Source organism: Capricornis sumatraensis, chromosome 3 (genome assembly GCF_032405125.1).
Source record: "Capricornis sumatraensis isolate serow.1 chromosome 3, serow.2, whole genome shotgun sequence".
Taxonomy (NCBI): domain Eukaryota; kingdom Metazoa; phylum Chordata; class Mammalia; order Artiodactyla; family Bovidae; genus Capricornis; species Capricornis sumatraensis.
In genome coordinates, this window is record NC_091071.1 from 22,354,109 (window position 1) to 22,366,997 (window position 12,889).

General features: G+C 38.1%; 1 protein-coding gene and 1 pseudogene across 1 annotated transcript in view; one reads left to right on the forward strand and one right to left on the reverse strand.

Annotated features, from left to right (window-relative positions):
* The window catches only part of MOSMO (modulator of smoothened), a 73,542-nt gene that overhangs the window by 42,500 nt on the left and 18,153 nt on the right, over nt 1-12,889 (reverse strand). The window lies entirely within an intron of this gene.
* On the forward strand, nt 7,796-8,526 carry LOC138076812 (large ribosomal subunit protein uL30 pseudogene; annotated as a pseudogene).

Here is a 12,889-nt window from a genome sequence, read left to right on the forward strand (position 1 = left end):
AAAAATAAATGCAGACTCTTGCTTCACACCATTTACAAAAATTAACTCAAAATTGAAAAGAAATCTGAATGTAACAGCTAAATCTCTGAGACGAAAACTCAGGAAAAGACCTTCATGACAGTGGAGTCTTAGATATGACATCAAAAGCACAAGCAATAAAACAAACAGCAGATAGAATGGACTTCAAAGTTAAAAACATCTGTGCATCAAAGGATTCCATGAAGAAAGTGAAAAAGATAACCCACAGGACAGAGGAAAATATTTTCAAGTCATATGTCTAATAATTATCTTTTATAACTCAATAATAAAAAGATAATTCAATATAAAAATGGGCAGAGGATCAGACATTTTTCCAAAGACAGAATAGAAATGGCCAAAAGCGTATGAAAAATGCTTACCATTATTAGTCATCAGGGAAATGGAAATCAAAAGCACAATGAGAAACTAGTTCATATCCACTATAATGGCTATAATCAAAAACACAAGTAACAAGTATTGGTGAAATGCAGAGAAATTAGAATCCTCATACATTGTTGGTAGAAATGTACATTGGTGACACCACTTTGGAAAACAGCCTGTCAGTTCCACATAAAGTTGAAGATATGATCAAGTAATTTCACTCCTAGGAAAGCAAGAGAACTGAAAACGTATGTCCACATAAAAATGTGTATGTTAGTGTTCATAGCAGCATCATTCATAATAGCCACAAAAAGTAGAAATAACCCAAACACTCATCAATTGATGAATTACTGAACAAAATGAAGTTTATCTATACAATGGAACATTACTTGGCCATAAAAAGAAATGAAATACTGATACACGTTATGACATTGGATAAACCTTGAAAACATACTAAGGGAAAGAAGCCAGTCACAAAACGGTTATATGATTCCATTTACATAAAACTTGCAGAATAGGTTAAGGCTGGAATATTTGAGAGGGTGGTGATAGTTGAAGGGCATAGGGTTTCTTTCTGAGGTGACAAAAATGTTCTAAAGCTGACTGGTGATGGTTGTACAACACTGAATTTACTAAAAATTGTACACTTTAAAGGGATGTACTATGTAGCATGTAAAATATCTCAATAAATCTTTTTTTTTTCTTTAAAGAAAGAGATGGAAAAAATAAGCTCTTCATGATCTAGTCCCTATTTCCCCATCATCCTTTGACACTACTCTTCCCTTCAAACTACAGTAATCAGGCACACTGAGCTTTCAGGTTCCCCACATACAACTCTAAAACAAACAAAACAAACTTCTGAGACTAAACTTGCTTTTCCTCCTATCTGGAACACTCATACATCCTTCCCTTCTCTGGTCAACTTATTCTTTAGATCAACTTATTCTTTGGATGTCACTCTTCTGTGTTGCTAGCCATTTCTAACATTTCAAGCCTGAGTTAGAGGTACTCCAGTGTGCTCCCACAGCAATATGCCTTTACCACTATTTTAGCACTCTTCTTACTGAATTCCAATTAACTGTTTGTTTGTAGCTTTCACTAAAACTGAGTCTTTATTGCATCTTATCCTAGAGTAGGTAAAAAATACTTTGTAAAGAATGGAATAAACTAAGTCTGAATCACTTCTGTGACCATTTGTCAGCTTAATAGAATACTTAAAAAAAGTTCTGAACTGGAAATACTTAATTGTAAAGAGAAAGGCACTGGTGCATAATTTGACTAGAAATATGCATGAAATATTCATGTTATGACACTTGAAGCAAGTTTTCAAGTGGAAAAACAGTGACCTGCCTTAGCTGGTTTAGCTTTATACAGACATACATGTTTAACCTGTTTGGAAAAATAAAGTTTTGATTTTCACATACAACTGCATTTAAATCTTTTCCTGCAGAGATGCATGATAGGTTCTGAACCCCAGTGAATAATCAATCTACAGGTAAGTCTGCAAAATAAAAGACCCAAGAGAATAGTGAGGCTCAGAGCACTCTTACCAATTCTGAATCTGGGTGAAGTTTGAGCAGACGGTATGAATTCCGTATGGAGTACAAAGCAACATGGTGACACACTTTGAATAGATTTCTTCTAATATAAGAATGGATATTAGAAACAATTTTGCTAGGAAACATCCCAAACCTGGGGGGCTGGGCAGAGAAACATGGGTTTATGGGGAAGGAATCTGAGAAAAAGGTTTTTATAGCCAAACATTAATTTTTGTGTGAAGCTGTTTAACAATCCAGTGATTTCAAAATTTCTATGAGAGGTCCAAATAACTGATGAAAAGCCCTTAAGAACACAATAGCATTTTCTGTCCAGAAGATTTTAGTGTCTAAAATTCAAATCAACTGATTACCAAACTACATTTTGGTGGCACACTGAAAGGAAAGGTAAAAGCTTTAAAACTGGAAAGGAGATTGAAGAAAGGAGAATTTTCCCGAATTGTAAGATCTATGATAATCTATATGACATTAAACTATGTTAGATATTTTTCCCCTAGACAGATAAGGGGCTTCCCTGATGGATCAGACAGGGAAGAATCTGCCTGCGATACAGGAGACCTGAGTTTGATCCCTGGGTTGGGAAAATCCCCTGGAGGAGGAAATGGCAACCCATTCTTGTATTCTTGCCAGGAGAGGAACCTGGCGTGCTACAGTCTGCAGGGTTGCAAAGAGTCAGACATGACTGAGCAGCTAAGTATAGACAGGAAAGACCAGAAGACTTTCAATGTCAACTTAATTAAGAAAGAACAGGCAACCCTGTTTCATGTTATGAATCATACACAGATCTAACAGCCTTGAGAAAAAAATTCTTTTGAACTTGGAAGTATTCAAAATGGTAGGAATTTACACTAAACAATCTGTACTTTGTAACTTTTAAAAACATGAAAGTGAAGTGAAGTCACTCAGTCGTGTCCGACTCTTTGTGACCCCATAGACTGTAGCCTACCAGGCTCCTTTGTCCATAGGATTTTCCAGGCAATAGTACTGGAGTGGATTGCCATTTCCTTCTCCAGGGGATCTTCCCAACCCAGGGCTCAAACCCAGGTCTCCCGCACTGTAGACTGACGCTTTACTGCCTAAGCCACCAGGGAAGTCCTAACATGAGCATCACAGAAAGTGTAAAGGAAGTAATACTCTGATCATACGTACTAATTCACATATATAGTAGTGATGCAATGGTAAATGGAATGTAAATGTAGAACACAAAATATAATTTATCACCTTTGGGAAAATAAAGTTTTAGAAAAAGAAAAATTAAAGGAAATATGACTAAGCAGAGTATATATATGGTGCAATGGCTCAGTCATGTTGCTCTTTGTGGCCCCATGGACTGTAGCCTGCCAGGCTCCTCTGCCCACGGAATTTTCCAGGCAAGAAAACTGGCGTGGGTACCATTTCCTAGGGAATATTCCTGACCCAGGGATTGAATCCGAGCTTCTTGCATCTCTTGCATTGGCAGGCAGATTCTTTATCACTAACACCAGCTGGGAAGCCTCAAGAAGATTATATACAACAATTCCTATAAGAAAGAGGTTCAGTATAGTAAAAGGTAATTTAGGACTTCCCTGGTGGTCCACTGGTTAATAATCTACCTGCCAATGCAGGGGACATGAGTTTGATTCCTGCTCTAGGAAGATTCCACATGGTGTGGGGCAACTAAGCTCTACTGACATAACCACAGGGCCCATGAGCCCTAGAGTCAGTGCTCTGCTCTGCAACAAAAGAAACCGCCACAATGAGAAGCCCACACCTTACAACAAGAGAGCAGCTGCTGGTTGCTGCAACTAGAGAAAGCCTGCACACAGCAACAAAGACCCAGTGTAGCCAAAAAGAAAAATAACTTAAAAAAACTTTTTAAAGGGTAATTTGAAAAAGGAAATAGTCATGGATATAGAAAAACTAGTGGTTACCAAAGGGAAGAGGGGCAAATTAGGAGTATGGGATTAAAATCTATATGCTGCTGCTGCTAAGTCACTTCAGTCGTGTCCGACTTTGTGCAACCCCATAGACGGCAGAAACTATATGCAGCTATATAAAATAGATAAGCAACAAGGATATACTGTTTGGCACAAGGAATTTTAGCCATTATGTTGTAGTAAGTTTTAACAGAGCATATCTATAAAACATTGAATCAATATGCATACACCTGAAAGTAATACTGTTAATCAACTATGCGTCAACTTAATGTTATTTTTAGAAATGTTTAAAACACCCTTCTGGGGATTCCCTGGTGGCTCAGTGCTGAAGGGTCCACCTGCCAATGCGGCAGACGTGGCTGGTCCGGGAGGATTCTATGTGCTATGGAACAAATGAATCCATGTGCTACAAATATTGAGACTATGCTCTGGAGCCCAGGAGCCGCAACTACTGTAGCCCACAAGCCCTAGAGCACTTGCTCTGTGATGGGAAGCCTGAGCACCGCAGCTGAGGGGAGGCCCCCGCTCACTAAAGCTGGAGAAGGGCCCAGGCAGCAGTGAAGACCCAAGACAGACAAAAAAGAATGAATAAATAAAATTAATAAAAAAAGAATGTCTTTTGATGAAGCAGGAAAAATGACCAATTTATTTTAAAAACAAACAAAAACCACCATCTGATATTTACAAAGTATTAATTATGCACTTCTGATGTCAGCATCTGCTCTCTATTTTTTTGGCCAAGATGTGTGGCATGACGGATCTTAGTTCCCTGACCAAGGATCAAAGCTGTGGCCCCCTGCATTTGAAGAACAGAGTCTTTACCACTGAACTGCCAGGAAAGCCGTGGATTCTCTCTCTTTAAAGACCAGGGTCCAGGGGACTTCCTTGGTGGTCCAGTGGTTAAGAATCCGCCTTCTTATACAGGTGACACAGCTTCCATCCCTGGTCAGGGGACTAAGACCCCACATGCTGTGGGGCAGCTAAGCCCACATCACAACTAAAGAGCCTGCATGCCACAACGAAAGATCCTGCAATCTGCAACTAAGACCTAATGTAGCCAAATAAATAAGATTAAAAAAAAAAAAAGACCAGGGTTCAGCAGCTTATCTATGACACTGATGTGAAAGTGAAAGTGTTAGTTGTTCAGTCGTGTTCGACTCTTTGCCAACCCATGGACTGCAGCCCACCAGGGTCCTCTGCCCATGAGATTCTTCAAGCAAGAATACTGGCGTGGGTTGCCATTCCCTTCTCCAGGGGATTTTCCTGACCCAGGGATCGAACTCAGGTCTCCTGCATTGCAGGCAGATTCTTTACCATCTGACTGAGCCACCAGGGATGCCCATGACACTGATGAAATGATTATAATAATAATAAAAAAAATCATAACTTCTACTATGTAAAGCAATTGAGTAATCACAATAAAGAAAAACTACATTTGTGTGTATGGGTATATATATATGAGCATGTATGTGTTTGGTATAATGATTATATTCTGAAACAGATAAGGGAAAACTCCAGTAGTTTAATTGATAATAATTTTTATTGATAGTCAACTAAAATGTGTATTTCTTAAGATGAATGGGCACAACTTAGGAAAAGAACTGAAAGAAATTTAATGACATAAAACATGATAGGCTTTAAAAATTGCAACTGCATCCAGATATTCTTCCAGAAAGTTATAGTTAGCTAGCCATACTAAAACTGCTGGAAGCTGTTCTCAGTTGTTGCAGTCAGACAAGGATCTCCAAACAAATACAGAAATATTCATATTGAGACAAAGGAACTGAAAGCAAGCACTTGAGGCAGGAAACAAACTAGAAATTCAATCTTCTTGCCACTGCACAAGTAGAGTAGACATTTGGCAGCTTTCTCACTTTCCAAACAGAATCTCAAGTGTTTGGGTTCAGAAAAATATGATTTTGTCTTAACCTCTACTTTAAAACCTTAACATTAGAATAAAGGGTGCTCAAAATAAATATTGCTTCCCTATCACTCATAAATCTAGAGGGGGAAGGAAGGATAAATAATAATAGCTGCCATTATATTCTGGGCACTTATTTAGTGCCAGGTATAGTATTATTAAGTCTTTTACATATACTTATTTAATTCTCAAAATAATACAAATGAGGAACTGAATAACAGGTTAAATGACTAGGTACCAGCTAGAAAAAGTTATAATTCGATACTTTGCTAACAGTTTACTATTTAGGCATGTTTTGGTAGAATAGTGTTTTGTTTTGTATTTTTTTAGTATGTTTGTGCAGAGAGTTAACCCTTAGAAACATCAACAAAGAGGTCTCATAAACTCTGATTCCACAGACAAAGGCACATTCTTCACAAATTCTGCACAGGAAATACTAAAATAATTTTCTTCAGGTGCTTAGAAACTCAGTTAATCTAATAAAAGACAATAACATTATTTTACTGTCTTAATTCTGATAAAACATAATTTTTAAAAATTAATCTGATTCCTAATCTTATTTCTTTTTAACATTATACTGAAATTCTGGGCCTAGGTTTTCTGGACAATTTCTCTGATATGTGCTGTGCTTAGTTGCTCAGTCATGTCCAACTCTTTGTGACCTCATGGACTGTAGCCCGCCAGGCACCTCTGTCCATGGGGATTCTCCAGGCAACAATACTGGAGTGGGTTGCCATGTCCTCCTCCAGCGGATCTTCCCAATCCAGGGATCAAACCCAGATCTCCTGTACTGCAGGCGGATTCTTTCCTGTCTGAGCAACCAGGGAAGCCCAAGAATACTGGAGTGGGTATCCCTTCTCCAGGGGATCTACCCAACCTAGGAATGGAACTGGGGTCTCCTGCTTTGCAGGTGGATGCTTTACCAGTTGAGTTACTATATTAAATTACGTTTTTAAATCATGCACTTTAAAGATAGTGAAAATAATGAAGTAATACCATTTGCAGCAACAGAGATGGACCTAGAGATTGTTATATTGCATGAAGTCAGACAGAGAAGGAGAAATATCATATGGTATCCCTTGTATGTGGAATCTAAAAAGAAATGATAGAAATGAACTTATTTACAAACTAGAAACAGACTCCCAGACTTTGAGAATGAACTTATGGTTGCCAGGTGGTAAGAATGGGAGGAAGAGATAGTCAATTTGGGATGACATGCACACACTGCTATATCTGAAATGGATAACCAACAAGGACCTACCGTATAGCACAGAGAACTTTGCTCAATGTTATGCGGCAGCCTGGATGGGAAGGTGGTTTGGAGGAGAACGGATACGTGTATTGGGTATGGCTGAGTCCCTCTGCTGTCTACCTGAAACTATCACAGTATTGCTAATCGGCTATATTCCAATATAAAATTAAAAAATTTTTTTAAAAAAGACTGGGCCAACTGGAATAATCCAAAACTTTTTAAAAAAATTAAAGATAGTAATTCAGGAATGATTAAAAAATAGAATGAATTCCATTTTGATTGTGCTAATTCAAGAAGAGGTTCTTTAAATGCTGTAGTTTAAAAGTAAGTTTGGAGATTTACAACACAAAGTACTTTAAGCAAGATCCAACTAAATTCTTGTATAGTTTAATTCTTCCCATCATTTTTATCCAGCAAAATCTCAAATAGCAGCTTATGTACTCAAATTATTTACATATTTTCTTCCATAATCTGTCCCTTTTCAAAGGACAGAAAGTTCATTTAACAACTAATTATGTCTTGTTTCACTGCTATTTTTACTTGCCTTCTTTAAAGAATCAATCGTTTCAAAATCAAAGTTTATAAACTGATATTTGTTTCTGTCTCTCATGGAAAAAATGCAGGTCCAACAACTGCATTCTCTATCACTTTCCCCACTACATCTCTCACCAAATCCCCGTAAGATATTTCAAGTTACAAACAGATAGATGTCTTTAGGAATGAAGCTTTCACCTCTTTCCCGGCTGGAACCATGGAGGGTGCAGAAGAGAAGAAAAAGAAGGTTCCTGCTGTGCCAGGAACCCTTAAGAAAAAGCGAAAGAATTTCGTAGAGCTTAAGCTCAAGTGACTGAAAGAAGTTTGCCCAAAAGATGCTTCGAAAGGCAAGGAGGAAGCTTATCTATGAAAAAGCTAAGCATTACCACAAGGAATATAGGCAGATGTACAGAACTGAAATTCAAAAGGCTAGGATGGCACGAAAAGCCAGCAACTTCTATGTACCCGCAGAACCCAAATTGGCATTTGTCATCAGGATCAGAGGTATCAACGGTGTGAGCCCAAAGTTTCGAAAGGTGCTGCAGCTCCTTCGCCTCCGGCAGATCTTCAACAGCACCTTTGTGAAGCTCAACAAGGTATCAATTAACATGCTGAGAATTGTGGAGCCATACATTGCATGGGGGTACCCAAACCTGAAGTCTGTAAATGCGTGGTTATGGCAAAATGAACAAAAAGTGAATTGCCCTGACACACAACACACTGATTGCTAGGTCTCTTGGGAAATATGGAATCATCTGCATGCAGGATCTGATTCATGAGATCTATACCATTGGAAAATGTTTCAAAGAAGCAAACAACTTCCTGTGGCCCTTTAAATTGTCTTCTCCACCAGGTGGAATGAAGAAAACGACCACCCATTTTGTAGAAGGTGGAGATGCTGGCAATAGGGAAGACCAGATCAACAGGCTTATTAGAAGGATGAACTAAGGTATCTACCAGGATTATTTTTGCAATCTGGTCAGTTAATAAACAATTAAAATAAACTGAAAAAAAAAAAAAAAAAAGACTGAAGCTCTCTCATTTACAACTTTCAGGCTCAGTCATCAATACAGACTATGCCTGTAAGTAATCATTACTTTGACACTAGCTATAATTCAGCAGGAAACTAATTATTGACAAAGTAGGAGGAATGAGAATCAACAGAAAAATCTTTCAGGCCACCTTGGAATTCACAATGAAAAGAGTGGGAAGTGTCACACACCCTTTAATTTAGGAAGGCAGATTTCAAAAAGGTAGGCATAATGGCATGGAATGAAATTCTTGAAGGAAAGCAGATACAAGAGGTCAGGACGCTCTTGAAAATGAGGTTCTGACTAATATTACAGATGATAAAGAAAAGAAATAATAAAAGATAAAGGGAAGGGACGAACAATAAACAAAAGGTAAGAACTAAAGAAACCAGGGACTCATCTAATAGCACACTATAATAATTTTAAAAAGTAGTGTGGTATAATGAACAGGTTATGGGCTTTTAAATTCAGCTCTACCACCTGATTAAATGATGCCAAACAAATCATTCCCTTCTTCAACTATACTTCTTCATCACCAAAATGGGAATAACATTTCTTGTGAAGAGCTACTATAGGGGGTTCGCTACCTACCAAGATCAACATTTGCTTACTGGTCTCTTTGTCCTTAGGTATGGTCCACTAAGAGAACACAGTCAGAGCACTGTATTCAAAAGTTACTTTATTATTTTTTTCTTGGTAGTTACATTATCAATCTGAAATACAGTTAGGCTCACTGGTTTCAATTTGTACTCAACAGTAGGACTTACTTTCTTGCTATCATTTTTATTTTTTGTGAGTATGTGAAACATATACATGGTTCAAGCAAAGCTTTCTTTTAGCATTTCATTATAGTGGTATTATTCTTTATATATAAGGTAAAAAAAAATGTCCATTTGTACATGGGCTAGATTCTATATTCTAGTATGGTGACATTTATATCTACAACCAAAAACTACACAGCATTTATGATCAATTTTAAGATAACTGCCTGTGACTATTGAAAAGATTATAGCAAAGAACCTCCGAAAGTCAGTCCCATCAATTTTAGCTGACACGCAGTGCTATGTGCCAAGCACTATTTTATACACATGATGCTTTAACCTTTAAAGAGGCCTCTGAAGCATGTCAGCCAAGACCATGCCACTAGCAAACAGCACAGGGAGACTTTGAATCCGGATTCCAGAGTCTGCGTTATTAGTCACTTAATTAATGTAACATCTCCTGCATTCGAACCAGTCACCCAGTGTTCTTACTATTTGGGGACTACAGACTTTAAGCCTCTTTTTGTTGTTGTTTTGTTGTTTAGTTGCTAAGTCATGTCCAACTATTTGGCGACCCCATGGACTGCAGCCCACCAGACTCCTCTGTCCATGGGATTTCCCAGGCAAGAATACTGCAGCAGGTTGCCATTTCCTTCTCCAGGAGTTATTCCCAACCCAGGGATGGAACCCACGATTCCTGCATTTGGCAGGTAGATTCTTTACCACTGAGGCACCAGGGAAGCCAAATCTTTTCTAGCTTACCTTAAAAAAAAAAGTGTGACTTAGGAAAATTACAACTTTTCCAAGTATTAATAAAAACCTAAAAGACAATAAATTAATGTGGACTAAATCTCTTTTGATTTCTCTCATTCAATTAGCATTTATTACACACATTTGGGCTTCTTAGTAAAGAATCTGCATGCAATTCAGCAGACCTGGGTTTGATCCTTGGGTTGGGAAGATCCCCTGGAGGAGGGCATGGCTACCCACTCCAGTATTTTTGCCTGGAGAATTCCATGGACAGAGGAGCCTGACAGGCTACAGTCTATGGGGTCACAAAACAGCTGGACACCACTAAGCGACTAACACCTTCACATTGGGAGATAAAGTGAGTCAGTTTGCTCTTCTTCCTTCTCCAAATCTCAATGAAATGACCCAAGCAATTTACATTTAGAAAAATTCTATAACAGCACGGAAAAATGTCAACAGCAGAGCAGAATCGCTAAAGAATTTCTGGAATGCAGAAGAGAATAAGTTCACAAAAAAGGAGCAAGTGCTTCTGTAGTTTATAATCATACAGTCAAAAGACAGTCCTGTTCTTCAAAGAAGTGGGTGGATTCTCCCTAAAAAAAAAAAAAAAACACCCCAAATCAGAAAATTGGAGCCCTTAACCACATTAGAGGTCTTTGGTTATATATCTAAGGGGATACAAGAAAAGTCACTGGGAACTGCACCATTTGGGATGGCTGATAACATTTGCAACCCAGACTTTTTCAACTGGATGTGAACTGCTTGAATGGTCAAATTGGGGATTTGCCACAAGTTCCTAAAGAGGGAGGGCAGAAGGCAAAAGGAGGCGATATATACGGGGTAAAGTATTTAAGTATTTATGGGAAAAGTATTTAAGTATTTTCATTAACTCTAGGCTAACAAAGAGAACAAACGCACTGGCCAACAACTTAACAGAGACAAAAATAAAAAAAGAAACAGCACAGTAGGAAAAACCAAAATGCACCAAACCTCCCTGATAACTCTGGAGATATTCACAATAACATTAATTAAAATCTTAAGTGGTGAGGGATAAATTGGGAGATTGGAATTGACATATATACACTGAGTGAGTGAGTGAATTCGCTCAGTCGTGTCCGACTCTTTGCGACCCCATGGACCTACCAGGCTCCTCCATCCATGGGATTTTCCAGGCAAGAATACTGGAGTGGGTTGCCATTTCCTTCTCCAATATACACTACTAGAGATAAAATAGATAAATAATAAGGACCTACTATATAGCACAGGGAACTCTACTCAATACTCTGTAATGACCTATATGGGTAAAGAATCTATAAGAAGAATGGATATATGTGTATGCATAACTGATTCACTTTGCTGTAGAGCAGAAACTAACATGACACTGAAAATCAACTATACTCCAATTTAAAAAATAAAACTTGAAAGTCAAAAAAATAAAATCTTAAATACAAGGTGGTCCACTTAAAGCAAGCATCTTACTGGCTACTAGTGTGAATCTAAATGGTTAATGGATGATAACTACCTGCTGGATGGTTAGTAGGTAATACTCCTGATAGAAAGCTTTGGGAGTTAGTCCCATACCAGCAACACTTCAACATAAGAGTTTGTTTTCTGACCCTAACCCACTAAATCTTGTGAGAGTGGGAGTCCTAAAGGTGATCTTACATGCCTACATACATCTGTTATTTAAAGATTCATTGCTATGGTTTTTTCAGTGATTCAATTAATGATTTTAAAAATTTAAACTCTCAATATAATTATTTTATCTACAGGATAGGAAAATACAGAGTTTCTCATTTATGTCTCATAATAAGCAAACGAATAGGACTATAACAAATTATAGGTTACCTGTGATTATCAATCATCGTTTACTTTTACTTTACTTTTACTTTATACTTGGTTACTAACTTCAACTAAGGAGGTCAAGGTCATGGCTTATACAGTTGGCTGGTTAGGGGAAAATCTATTCTTGGGCCACAGACTACATCCATAGCGCACTCAGCAAATGTTACAGTAAAAAGGTTGACATAAATATGGTTTAGTATGTTCTATCATCATTACTGGAAAATCCCCAAATACATGTTACCTTTAATATGCAGAACATAACTTGTATATAAGCATTTAAATAGGCTACCTGAGACTCCCTGGTTGTCCAGTGGTTAAGAATCCACCTGCCAATTCAGGGGACATGGGTTTGATCCCTGGTCTGGAAAGATTCCACATGCTGAGGAGCAACGAAGCCTGTACACCACAACTACTGAAGCCTGTGTACCCTAGAACCCATGCACTGTAACAAGAGAAGTCACAGCAAGGAGAAGCCTGCACACTGCAACCAAGAGTGGCCTCCGCTAACTGCCACTAGCAAAAGCTTGCCTGCAGCAATGAAGACTCAGGGCAGCCAAAAACAAATAAATACATAATAAATAGGCTGCCTGGTATTTTTTTTTTCTCTTAGTGCACTAAACTGGAAGGAAGAAGACAGCAATCCAGGTTAAGTATCAGGCATGTATGGTAAAAATGGTATGGGCAACCAGGTCTAACACAGTGATATATCCAAGTTGAAAAAAAATCAGATTGCTTTTGGTGACTATATGAGGTCCATGAATCAAGGTAAATCGAAAGGAGATAGCAAGAGTGAACATCAACATTTTAGTAATGAGTAAACTAAGTGGACAGGAATGTGCTGTGCTGTGCTTAGTCACTCAGTTGTGTCCGACTCTTTGTGACCTCATGGACTGTAGCTGCCAAGCTCCTTTGTCCATGGGGATT